The 13,987-nt window shown below is 46.1% G+C and overlaps 1 protein-coding gene across 6 annotated transcripts in view; it reads left to right on the top strand.

The window, feature by feature from the left end:
- The first annotated feature begins 239 nt into the window (after positions 1–239).
- Positions 240–13,987, top strand: part of SOX6 (SRY-box transcription factor 6) — a 655,463-nt gene continuing 641,715 nt past the window's right edge. The window contains exons 1-2 of one of the 6 annotated variants that reach the window (XM_032241037.1): positions 240–325; positions 902–1,081. The gene's annotated coding sequence lies outside the window, so the exon portion shown is untranslated. Of the gene's footprint in view, positions 326–901; positions 1,082–5,293; positions 5,773–6,183; positions 7,224–8,702; positions 9,065–13,987 lie in introns of those variants that run through there. The other 5 variants (XM_032241036.1, XM_032241038.1, XM_032241034.1 and 2 more) reach the window with 5 other exon arrangements.

The following is a 13,987-nucleotide window of genomic DNA, read 5'->3' as shown; positions in this document are numbered from 1 at the left end:
TCTGCATCCCAGCTGTTTTTCCCGTAGGCGCTTTCCTGCCTAACACCGCCTTCTGACTAACTTGGACAAGGCTCGAGCTTCCCCCCTCCTTTTTTCCTCCTTTTTTTTTTTCTTTCCAGACATTCCCTAAACTCAACCCAGGGCAAATCCAGAAGTCGGTACAGTACAGAGCTTCCATTCAATCGTGGGGGGAAAATCCAGTTTACAGTTTCTCTTAGGCAGATGGAAGAAGTAGATGGTTACAGGACTTTGGCAGAGTGCGTGGGGATGGCATGGGGTGTTGGTGTCAGGGAAGCGCGATTTCTCTTAGGTTTTGGTGCTGCAGGTAAGGTTCCCAGATTCCAGCTGCCCTTGTAAAGAGCTGCAGTGGCGGTGAGAGTGGAGGGTGATCCGCGTCTGATTAGAGGGGAATGGAGGAGGGTGATGTGGGGGAGAAATGGACCCTGTACAGGCTTCACGGACACACATTGTCTTAGTTCGTGTCTGTGCCGTCTACGCTGCCTTTGGGGCTTTTTGAGCAAGGTAGTAAACGCCAGGCTTTTTCTCCCCTTCTTCATCGCCATCCCCCCCGCCCCCCACCCGCTTCAACGTGTTTAAAAACAAGTGAATACCCTGCTAAAATAAGTTAAAATTCTTTCTTTGACTTTCCATTTGAGATGCCAAAAGGATTAGATAAATGAAACTTTATTTACGGAGGAGTTTAACCAGAGACTCAGCGACATCTCTGGTCTTTGGCCTTATTCTAATTTTATGGTGGTAATTACCCTTCGCTTCTTTAAGTGCAATAGATTTATTGCCTTAGAGACTATGCACAGTTTGATTGAATTATTCATTTTTTTTTCTTTGGTGTAGACTGCATCTGGGGACTCTGATGTGACGTGTAGATTTTTTTTTTTTTCAGGAACAAAGGGAATGTGGAAATGAAAGAGAGAGGGAGAGAGAGGCTGGCAGATGTAATGAGACGCGGTGAAGGTGTACGCAGACTGGCACTCCCACTCCTCCCTTCTGCTCTCACTGCAGCCCTGGGTAACTCGCAGGCTAACACAAACAGCTTTTCTCCCGCAGCCTGCCCTCTGTCACTGTAAGTACATCAGCCTTCTCTTATCAGCATGCAGATTCCAGCCACGCACTCCGTTAGCCTGGCTTTGCACCTTAGAGAGCAGAAGCGCATTTAAAAATTAACTTTCCTAAGCTAGGAAAGGCATGTCTGTGAAACTTATTTTTGATTTATCTTTATTTTTCTTTGGAAAAAAGTTCATGCATTTTTACCACTTTTTCCCCACCTCCTTTGTGGCGGTGCTGTGCCGCTACTGTCGCTACCGTTGTGATCTTCCTAACAGAATGACACGCAGATTCAAATGAAATTTAATGTTATTCTCTATCCATTTAAAGTCGAGGGACCATGCCTTGTCCTTTTGCAGAAAGACGTCTTAAAGAACGCAGGACATTATTCAGTTTGCTTTTTGCTTTTGTTGCTGAAACACGAGTTCCGACCTCTTTGAGGCAGAGTCCCAAGGGCACTGTTATTTGGGAGTTCAGGTTATTTGGTTACTTCAAACTTAAATGAAGTGCGATGGTCAGCTGGAGTGTTGGTATGTTTGTTATCCCCTTTTAAGGAAACCAATTGCTAAAACTTCTCCGTACTGTACTTAAAGTTTTAAACTTCTTCCCGTGTCTGGCTTTTACACTCTCTCATTTATTCTTCGTTTCAGTAAAAGTTCTTCTCGGTGTTTGGGAGTGATTGACATTTATGCTTGTCCAATTCATACAGTAGCAATGAAGTCCTTCCTGAAAGAAGTTAGCGATATGAAATCATGTAGGTCTGAATTGTCCGCCCGGATGGTGTAAGGAGTCTTTCAAAGCGGGAATTCGAGGTTTTAATAGCCGTTATGATTTTTGCGTGGGTGTTTTAAATATTAACTTATCAAGCAGAATTAATTGCGTTGTACTTCCCAAGTTCAGGAGGACCTCTCTCCAGGGACCGTGCGCGCCTTTCCTTTTGCGAGTTCGCGCCTCTTCTCTGTAGGTGCGAGGCCAAAGTTAGCAAAGCCGAATTGCCTTTGCTGGTTGCGGTGCGCAGGGACATTCGGACAGCACAGAGGCTGCGACTGTTGCGGGCAGGTAAGTCAGCCCCACCCGCTCGCCCCTCCATCCTACCCAGGTTCCCCCCATCTCAGCGCCTGGGATTCCTTCGTCGCGTGGGGCTCTAACAAGGGATGTGAGCTTATGAGTGCCTGGATCTGGCTACGGTGTGCCTGGGTGCCCTCTGCGCCTCCGGGTACTTCTCCGAGCCCGCAGGCCGGTTCGGACCAGGTAGGTGGAGAGCCCAGCACTTTAGCGGGCTGCTGCGCTTTCCGCCTCTCCCAGTGCTTGGTAGAGCCAGCGCCCGAGGCTTTAGAGGAAACTCTTATCTCGCACCCCCGCCCCCAGGGCCACGTGTCACTCCTTGCACAGCCTGAAGTGCGGCATCAAGACCCCAAATTTTAGTTTCCTTTCTTTAGGGATCAATATTGTTAGTTGCTCCGGGTTCCGCCTTATCAATTTACTTTGCTATCAGTTTATTAGATAAAATCTAAAAAGGGGTTCTGCCGTTCCTTTTCGGAAGGTTCATGGGCTGCGTATCAGGGCCTTGGAGGCCAGAGATCTTGATAATGTCTCCTTCTTTTCCTTCTTGCCTCCCGCCAGCGGCCTGCATCTGGTCGGCAGGGTCAGTCTTGCTCACCAGAACCCCAAGTGCTCTGTGATTTAAAAAGACGGATGCACTGGTATTTGGAAAGCCAAACTTGTCGCAGCAAATTGGAGGACCCAGTCGCACTCCAGCCTTTGGGTCCCTGATGTTTCACCTCTCTAGGTGGCTCTTTCCTGAGGACTTGGTCTTTGAGACTTAATCTACACCCCTCTTCTCTCTGCAGGCATTTAGGACAGGTCCTTCAATGGTAGACCTCTTTAGGCTTTGGAGACATTTTTTGGCCCTTGTGGTTGAGTTCCAGGACAGACGGTTGAGGAGTGTGAGGCTCTGTTCCAGGCCCAACTTCTCTCCTACACACACAGAGGAGATCTGACTCCAGTTTGGGCTAGAAACACCTGTCTGAGCTTGTCCCTTGGGCCTTAGAGGTCAAAGGGCCAGTAGGCAGTTCTGGGAGCCCTGGCCTTTAAGAGCTGCCCAGCGAGGTGCCAGGGCTTACCTCTCGGCCTCCAGGCTCTGGTGCCTAAAGACAGACTTTCCAGTCCTGAAAGTCACTGTGGGTGGTGGAGACACGTGATTTCCTGCTGAGGACTAACCCTCCTCCCAAAAATCATCAAGTCAGTTTAACTCACAGTCCCCAAGCATTGTATTTCCTCCTGGGCCAGGAGCATATACTGTTCCTTCTGCCCCACTGATCCTAGGTGCTCATCTTGACTCTTATCTCTGTCTTTTTCTTATCTGTAGTTTAGATGAAAGAAACCTGGAGTATACTTTAAAAAGGCAGTATATGATCGACAGCTCAGCTTGTTCCATCTTCTGTGTTTGCATCCTGTCTCTGTTTTCTTCAAAGTTAATGTAATAGAGATGAGACTTTGTCCCCTTTATCTTTGATGACTTCATATGTGGGAGGTCTTCCTCATGTTGGCAACTTTAGATTGCCGTGCAACTTTCTGATTTCTCTAGTCACCATTCCTGACTCTTCTCTTCTGGTCCATATGTCCTTTCATAAGTACCTTTCAATGAAGTGTCTTAATGAGGCCATCTCATATCAGTTTCTATACAGTAAGGATCTCTCCTTCACAAATCTCTGTAGGTTATGCTGGTGCTTCAGCATCTCTTTCCCAGCTTTTATCTTGATGTAGTTTTGACTTGCCACTGACCTCGGTTTCTCAAATCTAGTCTATTTCTTTGGGTCAGGTTTAAGGCAGGCCAACCTCACCTTGTCCACACTGCCTCTAGTTAGCCCTGGGCTGCTATCAAAGCTAGTTTTCTCATCTTTTATATTCTGCATCTCTACTATGTGAGACCATGATTATTCCCTGTCCTGGTCCTCCAGCTTTTTTTTTTTTTGCACTGAGATAAAGTTCCAGGTGTCTGCTTTTTTATGACATTCTATAACCTTCAAATCTGTAATCTACCCTACACATGAATCAAAGGGAATCTTTTTTTTTGGGGGGCGTCTTTTATTAACATAATTTTCTACACATGACTTAGGCATTTATATATGTCATCCTGGGTGACTGAAACTGTTTTCATCTTCAACAATCTTTAATCCACCCATCTTGAAATTGTTTCTCCAAATCTTTTCCTCTACAAAGTTGAGGTAATATACATATATCACCCACTCAATCCCATACAATGCAGACTTATCCATATAACGATTGTGGAACTATTCTATTTATTGTTGTGAAAGTATAATAACTTTTCTTTGGTGGTTTGTACATGTCCTGTTATTTATAATAATTGGAACCTATAAACTACATAATCCATATTGTCCCCAAGAACACTGACACCTACATATGTTAGGAATATCCTGTGTGAATTTCTTTTACTTTTTTTCTTTCAATGCCTCCTCCTCCATCGTTTAAAATGTTTCTCTTTCCCCATTTGCTGAGATCCTACTAACTGGTGTGTTTTCATCTCTGCTTCCTTCCTCTCTTTCTTTTCTCTCTTTTGACTGCTTCTCTTTTTCATTTTCCTTCATCCTTCTTATTGTTCAACCTAATATCCACCCTTCTTGTCTTCTCCCTGGTCTGCCCGTTTCCCTTCTCTCACAACTGACTTTTGTGGTCCAGTTCTATCTCTTAGAACTTAACATACAGCCCATACCTCCTTCTGTCACCTAACTTTGCCAAAGCACAAGCTACCATTCCTACATTTTCCTTTACCATTTGACTTCCTCACTTTCTCCAGTTTGCTCCTGTTCCTCCGCCCCCCCGCCCCGTTGCCTACCTTTTCCCGGCTACAGTTTGCCTTTCTCTTGACTCCTCCTCCCAGCAGCTCTAGCCCCAATAGTGCTCTTATGGTCCTTTTCCCCTCAGCCTGCCTCTCCCCCGCCTAGTGCTTGTCCGCATTCTCCTCTGACCCCGACTCTCTCTCTTTTTTGTCTCCTTCCAGTTCTATCATAATAGTTGTTTCACCGTCTCTTTTCAGGCGCTTTCTCCAATTCCAACCTCTGGTCTCGCCGGTCTCTCTGCCCTCCTCTCTCATTGCGGCTGTCTTGCCTTTGCCTCCCGCTCTCCCCTCCTTCTTCCCCTGGCCCGCCCTCCTCCCTCCCAGCTTCTCTGCCTGGCTCGCTGCCTCCCTCGCCTCTTGTCTCGTCTTGCCTGTGTTGTCTGGGAGGGGAGCCCTGCCTCCTCTCCCTTGCTCAGATCAATGCCCTGGCCACTCACTTTCTGATGTTGCACGACGGGAAATGCTTTGAATACTTACGACATGGCCGCTCACACTGATTGCCAAGATTGACAGCACTAACCATCGCCTTCACTTGTTCCAGGGTGAAGCCCCTAGTCACCCCGCTCCGCGCGCACCTCCTGGCACCCCGGCGGCAAACTTCTGCCGCTCTGCGCTGCCCCCACCCGGGGCGGGACACCCCCGCAGACTTGAGTTAACGGGCCGCGCCGGCCGCTCCGCTGGGGGGTTCTGTTCCCTTACTCCCCGGGCTGTGCCAATTGACCTAGCACCGACTCCCCTTCCTTTTAATTTTTTTTTATTTGTATCTTTCCCTTTTTCTTTAATGCCATTTACTCCCGCGGCGCAGCGCACAAGGAGCCCTCCCGTGCGGTACCATCCTGGAGCCCGCCCAGGTAACCGGGACGGAGCGAGCGATTTCGAGAGCTTGGGAGGCAGAGCCAGGTCGAGCGGCCCGCTGTGTGAGCTACCTGTTGGGGCGCCAGAGGGGGCAGGGGGCAGGAGCTCAGTGCCGGGCCGCCGTCCCTCGGAGCCTTCCGCTCCTGCCCTTCCGGGCACTCCAGGGTTAGTTTCTGTGAGCTGGGACCGAGGGGCTGGGGCAGGACAGGCGGAGGGACGAGAGCCGAGTGAGCGGAGCCCTGAGAGGGCGCGGGTGGCCGAGAGCCGCCGGCTGCCCGGCCGGCCGGGGCGGGTTTGCGTACTTGCCTGGGGAGGGGAAAGGAGGAGGAGGAGCGGGAGGAGGGTGCTCCGAGGGGCCGACGCGGAGGGGGAGTGGAGGGAGAGAAAGGGGCCCGGGCGCCCGCCGCTCGCGGGCGGACGCGCGGATCCCAAGGATGCGTCCCCCTCTCAGAGTTGCGCCTTGTTCCGGAGCCAGTGACAGATCTGCCTGGCGGGCTTCTGGTTTTCTCCCCTTCACCTCCCCCCTAAAAAATTCACTCTGAGAAAACACACGTAGCCGTAGATAACTGTGCGTAGGACTCTGAGGCAAAAGGGCAGGGACAGGGACACAACGCAACCTTTGACAACAGAAAGCTGTTATCGCCATCCTAAGTATTCGTCCGGAAATCTGTCTGCCCTCTCGGCCCACCTCACTCCTCCACCTCCGCTTCTCCACATAGATATTCTAATGTATATAATTGGGAATGTTGTGAAAAAGAAGTCAGGTGGCTTAGAGAATGAATTTGTAAGTCTCCGTGAAGTTTGAGGTAGGTATTTCATTGAAGTTCGCGCAAGTGTGTGATAGAGGAAGCTTGTGTGGCGGCGTGTGTAGTCATCCCCCCTCGTTCTGTGTAAGCAAATGCGCGTCGGCTTTGAAGGTTCAGATGGGACCGCTGGGCGGTAATGCCCTCTGTGTCCACAAGAGGGCAACATCCTGAGGGCTTTGTGAGCGCCGTATCTCCTGTTACCGCTGCAGGCTTGGGTTTAGAGAAAGTTATACTGAAACTTCTAAAAAAACTGATATCACATCTTATTTCGCGGTACTAAAAAAAGAAAGATGTATTAAAAAAAAAGAAAGAAAAGGGAAGTGAAGAGAGAAGAGAGTAAGAAAGAGAAAGGCAGACAGCTAGCCTACCCGGGGGAGAGCTCTAGTCACACCGAGACTAGGGGGAGGGCTGTTTTAATTGTGGGTTTGGCCGACTGACGACTGGAGTGCCCTCCTCGGCTGTCTTAGTTGTAGCCGGAGGTCATGTAAATCGACCTTAAAAGAATGCATAAGCCATAAATTAAAATAAACCCTCATCCAAGGGCTGATCCATAAGTAGACAATATCCAACCTGGACAAAACGGGCTTCCCTTGCGAGCCGACCTAAACCGCATCCCCCAAAGAATAGAGACTAAATGCAAAGTAAGTTTCGAAGCAAATATTTTGTTTTCTTGAAAAGTGTTGGGTTGATTCGCTGTGTGACTGCGACGCCACAGTGTTCGGAGCGCTTCCGCGTCAGCCAGGCTCTGGGTGCGGGAGGTCGGGAGGACCCGCTGAGCTGCTGGGCTTCTTAACGCTACCCCCACCCCACCCCCATTTCGGTTTGGAAACTGGCTGTTTGTGGGGTTGACGCTGGCCGAGGGCGGGCGGGAGTCGAGGAATCTCCGCCGCTCGCTCGCCGGGATGAAGTTTACTCGGAGGAGTTCATAAAGAAAACCCGGGTCGCTAGAAAACGCGTGCGCTCCCTCCTCCCATCCTCACCCCACAGCCGCTCCGCCGCAGCTTTCTCCCGACGCCGCACGAGTTGCCTCCGGCTACCTCCGCTTTTCTCCCTTCCTTCCCCTCCCCCCGTTTTTGGACAGCACTCTTTAATGATCTTTTCAGGAATAAACACATCAAATTCCAAGCCCATCCGAAATCCAAGTGCCAACTAATCTGTGGTCTTCTTTACCCTGACCGCGAGGGCAGTGGTGCCTGACCTGGCGGGAGCAGGGGTGAGAGGTAGCGCAGCCCCACAGGGCGCGGACTTCGCCACGGAGTCCGCCGGCCGAGCGCACGGTCCCCGGCACGTTTCTTCCCCGCCCCGCGTTCCTGAGCCCAGCCGGCGCCCTCGGCGTCCTGCCCGGGCCCCGCCGCCCGCTGTTCCCTTGCAACCCCAGACGAGGTCCGCTGCACCGGGGCTCGGCCGAGGGCAGGGGGCGGTGCTGCCACCCGCTCCGGGGCCCAGCCAGAGCCCGGCCGCTCCCGCGGGAGCTGCTTTTTTCCTTCTCCCTTAAAGGGCCGGACAGAGAAGGGAAAGGGGTTGTGCAAAGGCTGCTGGGGTTGTGTGCTCGGACGCCTAGAGGAGCGGCCCGGGGCTGCTGAGAACAGATTAGCTCTGTGCCGGGCTGCTTCCCGGGCGCTCCACCGAGCTTTAAGATAAAAAGAAGTGGTGTGTTCGGAGCAGATAAAAAGGTGGCTGTCGCCAACGTGTTTTGAGTTTTATTTACGCTGTCTTAGGCTGACCAAGTTTGAAAACTTTGTTTTGTGTGAATCGCCAGATATTGAACGTGGTCTCTATTTGGGAACTAAAAATAAGTCTTCGACTGAACTGGCGGGGCTGGGCTGTTAGCGAGATGGGCTGTCCTGGACTGCTTTTGTGTGTGAGACCCGGTGAGGGCCGCGCTTGAAGTTTAGGGTTCGAGGTTGCCCGAAGCCGTCTTTGCGGCAAACTGGGCTGGGCGCCGGACCTCCCGCTGCACTGTCAATGGGCGCTCGGATGACGTCCGCGTCCCGGGCGCCGGTGCCCGCCGCGTACTCCTGCGGCCGGGCTTCGGCCCTGGCTGGGCGGCCAAGCCAGCAGCTTGGGGGAGTAGAGATGAGAGAGGGCCTCGCCACTCCCGCCCACCAGGGTCTTCTGTCTCCTGCCCTTTCTAGTCACATGCCCAGATTTTTCCCCGGGTCCCGAGGAGAACGGACACCCAGCCCCGCCCAGTCTATTTCTAGGAGGTGGGTTTGGTGAATAAAAAAGGTTAAGTGGTCGCGTCTGCGAGCTGGTCCTTGGCGAGGGGGGACAGGACGGACACCTGGCAAGGCCTGCCCTGCCTGTCCCCCCCACCCTGGCCATCCCGCCCGCCCACGGCTGGCCTCCCTAGGCCGCATTCTTACGCTAAGTGTGAGAGGCTGTGGGAAAAGCAATCCTGAACGGGCCAAGGGCCGGCGAAGCTGATCCCGCAATGGCATTTTGTTTTGAACAGTTGCTGGGGTTGACGTTTCCTCATAAGGTAAGGTGTCACTGGACAGTCGGCTGCCCAAATGCCACATGTATAATTAGCCTGCGCACTCAGCACCTCGTCCCCGAGGCCCGCAGGCACGGGCTTGGCTGACCCGGTCCGCTCAGCTCCGTTCTGGGTTCCAGGATTCCCGAGGGAGGGCCGAACCGGCCAGGGCAGCCTCGGGAGGCCGTGACTGAGAAGAATGTGACAGTGTAGCCTTGTCTTGGATTTTTTTCTCTTTTCTTCTCTTCCTATTTTATCTTCTTGTTTTTCGGCTGTTGAGGAACTATTGGTAAGAGGGGTACTGAACAACAGTGCAGAGTGCAGACTGAATGGGGAAAGGAGATGCAGAGAAAATCTGGCAACATACCTATTCTTCACACCCCACCCGTGGGAAAGGGCTGCTAGTGCCCCTGTGTCTCACCAACCCAGTAAGACCACCCCAGGCTTGGCATTGTATGTCCTAGCTTGGGTAGGGACTTCAGGCTTCTAGGTTGGATTGTTCACCTGTCTGTGCGCTCCCTCCAGCCCCCACTCCCAAAGGTTTCTCAGAAAGTTAGTATCTGCGCTCTGATTGCAGCTTCTGGTTTCCCCCTCCAGGCCTAGCCGCTTGGGGCTGCTAGTGATCACTGTGGGAAAGCCTGGGCAGATCTGCTGTCTTTCCCTGTCTCACTGTCTCACTCTTGTTCGGCCTGGTGTTCTTAGGAGCAGCGCCTTGTTCTCTCTGCCCAGCTTGTTGCTTGAGCTTCCTACCTAGCTTCCCTGATCCCAGTCTCAGGTTTGCTTTAGCTTGCACTCTCTGGCAGAGACCAGATTTCTGCAGCCGTGAACATGATTTTCCCTCTGTCACCCTGTGCAGTTACTCTGGAATTCAACACTCAGCATTAGGCATTTGCATCAGTCTTCCTCCTCCTCTTGTTTCTAGACCACTCACATATGCGTTATACCTACTAGAGGATTCTTTTTTATTTCAAAACAAAGAAACAAGCAAACATCCCAAACCTTTCACAAGTTTAGTGGGGCAGGGTTAGCTTTTCTTTCTTTTTTCTTTTTGAGACGGAGTCTCGCTCTGTCGCCCAGGCTGGAGTGCAGTGACACAATCTCCGCTCACTGCAACCTCCGCTTCCCGGGTTCAAGCGATTCTTCCGCCTCAGCCTCCTGAGTAGCTGAGATAACAGGCGCACACCACCACGCCCAGCTAATTTTTGTATTTTTGTAGAGACGGAGTTTCACCATGTCTTGAACTCCTGACCTCAGGTGATCCACCCACCTCAACTTCTCAAAGTGCTGGGATTACAGGTGTGAGCCACTGAGCCAAGCCCAGGGTTAGCTTTTCTATGGTAGCAAGAGTGCACGTTTCTTTGTGGGAAATAGGGACACAGTTTATTAAGTTGTATTTTCTTCTTATTGAACGGATGAAATATTTCATTTTCTTATAATAAGAGAAAAGTTATGACTGATTTATGTATCTTCTGTGCAGCTTTGAAAGTATCTTCTTGAATACACATATGTGAACACATGGGCAGTAGGCCAAATGACATGTAAATTTTTTTCCTCCTACGTTCTTGAAAACCCCATAAGTCCAGAGAAATTGTTCCTACTCTTAAAAAAATAAAAAAAAGCGAACAACCAAAAAAAAAAAAAATCTTTCAAACTCTGAAAGCATTATTAGGTCTAATTTAAGATCAAAGATAGTAAGTAACCAGGATCCAGATATCAAGTACCAGGGCATTAATTCGAAGGACATACTGACATCCTCTGTTGCTCTTCTCATGTACTTCCAACACCTCCCTTCTCTTCTCTTTTCCACCATATTTCTTCAGTTCCAGTGGCAAAACTAGATAGCTTTTTGTTTATTGTTTATCCTGTTTATTGTTGCTTTTATTTGTTGTTTTGGAAGTTATGAGAAGGAACTTTCTCTTACTATATATCTATTTCTTAAAATGTACAAAAAATTGAGTTCTTTATTATGGATCGTGATATAAAGTCCTATAATAATATTTTGTGTCACTACAATACAACATTATATTACAAAGACAAATATAAAAATATTAATAAAACAGTATCAAGTACTATACCTTAAACTGATACTATAATGGATTTGGTAACTGAATGCCTAGAAAAAATGAGATTAAATAGGAATATTATATTGTCTGTTGGGCATTTTTTCAATAGTAGCAGAAAACAACAGATATTTTTCATTTTAGGGAAAAAGCATATATGTATGATATATTAACATAACTGGCAAATCTTTCTTTTATAATGATTTAAAACATATTACTGTAAAACCATAAATGATAAATTTTGATGGCATTATTGAGATTTTATGTCTGTTTCTATTTGACCTCTTTTAGGAATTATTTAGATATTGGTCACTGATGAATTTGCTGCACATATCTATCTTGTATTGAAGGTATTAGTGACTTTTGAATAACTTTTTTTCAATAGGTACAATATTAGTACAATAGGTACTGGAATAAATGCATTTTCTTTTGAATAAGATAATATATGTTGGCTTTAACCCCTACTTTTAATATTTTCTATGCTTTTCTGTTTTGTTTAGTTATGTATCTCTTTCCATATTTGAAAGTACAATAGGTACTGCAATAAATGAACTTTCTTTTGAACAAGATAATATATGTTGGCTTTAACCCCTACTTTTAATATTTTCTATGCTTTTCTGTTCTGTTTGGTTATGTATCTCTTTCCATATTTGAAACTCTCTCTCTTGTTAGTGAGAGAATTCATACATACATATATTTTTCACTATTTACAAGCAACAGTCTATGAAAGTACAGAACAGAAAACCAAAAATTTTAGTTTATCTAAGAGCTATTTGTTTTAATATAGTTTAGGGATGCCTATATATCAATTGATGTTTTTGAAGTCAGGTGAAACATTCCATCAAGCTAATGTGTCTGAGAATACCATATCAGGCACAGACAGGTACTAGAAATGATAAAACACAGATAACTTACAGCAAGATGATTTGCAGTTGGGATGTATTATCTGCTGTCATGAGGTTAGATAGGCCATATTACCATTAAAAAATTAATCAAGTTATATAGGTATATAAGATTTAATGAGAACAGATTTTATTATAGAAATCTGCTAAAAATGAACAAACATTCACTGCTGTTTAGAGGAAGCAATGGACTATTGTTGGGTTTGGATTGCTTCTTAAGAAACATGCCTCTCTATTATTTTTTTCTAATAAGGAAAAATAAGGTATTAGAACATTTTCATTCTGACTGTATTCATTCTCACTGTACATTTTCTATTGATTATGCCCTGAATCTCAACATTCAAGTAAAAATCCTAGTGCTCTGATATACTGAAGGAAAAGCAATTTTTATTACTGTAAGCCCATTTTAAATATGTAGCATATCCTTTTGGCTTGAAGTTCTTCAACTGTGATCCGAAAACTTATTGTTTTGGTGAGTGTTGTATCAGAAACTTTCATCATCCTTTCATTATATATTCACTGTTTATTCACACAAAAGTGTTTTTTTTTCCTTGTTCTGTGGAAAAGGGTAAAAGCTTTTCAGTTAATTATTTTGTTTAAACATTTAAATGAACTGGAAATAGTTCAAAATTTGCATATGGTTTTTGATAGAGCTTTTCAAGTTTTAAGTATTCATAGTAATAGTTTGGATAGAAATATCAATTGAAGAATGTGGGTGGAGGGTGTAAATGGAATATCATTTAAATCTACTGCAGACTCTTTCAGCTCCAAAAAAGAGTGCTGGTCTGTTTTTCCTCAAATCTGTGGTAGTCTTAAAAAAGGGAACATGAAACCCTAAAACCTCAGAGAACCAGTATCGATTCAGTTCCTAACTGCAAATCCTTCATATCTTTGCTCAAAATATCCAACTTTACACCAATATTAGCCATTCTTTTTATAGTGATACCATGCTTAGTAAAAAACTTCTAAGCACTGAGGTCAGGTGTTGAGATTGGATTCTAGTTTATTTTTTATGAATCAGATAAAGATTTCTGTGCATGAGACCATATGTGAAGATGAGAGAACAAGAACATTTCCATATCAAAGGCAATATATCTGAAGCTGCATGGTAATTAAAATGCAGTGGTTTGGACTCTGTGCACTAGCACTTAAGCAGAGCATTGCTGGGACCTTGTGCATCATGCAGGCGGTTGCCTCTTGCATACTTCTTGAAATACACTTATAATTTTGTACAAACATTTATGCTAGTCCACACTTTTCTGTGGATAATTTGTATTTCATCCAAACCATTCAAAGTAGAAGTTATTTTTTGAGCTACCCCCTCATTATGGCTTTTGTGCATCAACTATTTTTATTCTTCTTGTTTGTATTTCTTTTTACCAGAATGATGGCTTGTTTATATTCAGAATCTCTTCTTGCTCCTCTAAGACCCCTAATATATCACTCATATTTTATTATTCACTAAAAAAACTTTCATTTTTAGGAAAGATGTGAGTTATTTTCTGAGGTTAATTGTAGATGCTGTAATCTATTATAAACTAATAAACCACATTAAAAATCAACTGCTTACTTATTTCTACTTTATAATGCTAATATATTTAGTAATCCTCACAAATTTGCACAATACATATATTAGAAAAAAATCCTTTTTAAGATCCTTAAAGAAAAATTATGAAATGTTCCTTTTCATTTAAATAGCATGAAAATGTGTAGTGGCATTCTCTTTCATGATACTTCAGGTGAACAACAATCATTTGAAATTATAGAAATCTTTGTATTTATCTAAAGAGTTATCTCTTTCCATTTATAGGGGGATGTTTGATTTTGTTTGTAAAGAACTGAATTAATATTTTAGCCTGCAATTATTTGGAGATAAAATAGTTAAATACAGAATCTAACAATTGGTAGTCGCATGTTGTATACATTTTAGAAATTTTTGCATCTTTGGTGACCAATTTCAATTTGCT

The sequence above is a fragment of the Sapajus apella genome, unplaced genomic scaffold (assembly GCF_009761245.1).
Source record: "Sapajus apella isolate SASKATOON/1434 unplaced genomic scaffold, GSC_monkey_1.0 scaffold47, whole genome shotgun sequence".
Lineage (NCBI taxonomy): Eukaryota > Metazoa > Chordata > Mammalia > Primates > Cebidae > Sapajus > Sapajus apella.
The sequence above is the reverse complement of the archived record's forward strand: the minus strand, read 5'-3'. Positions and strand labels throughout refer to the sequence as shown.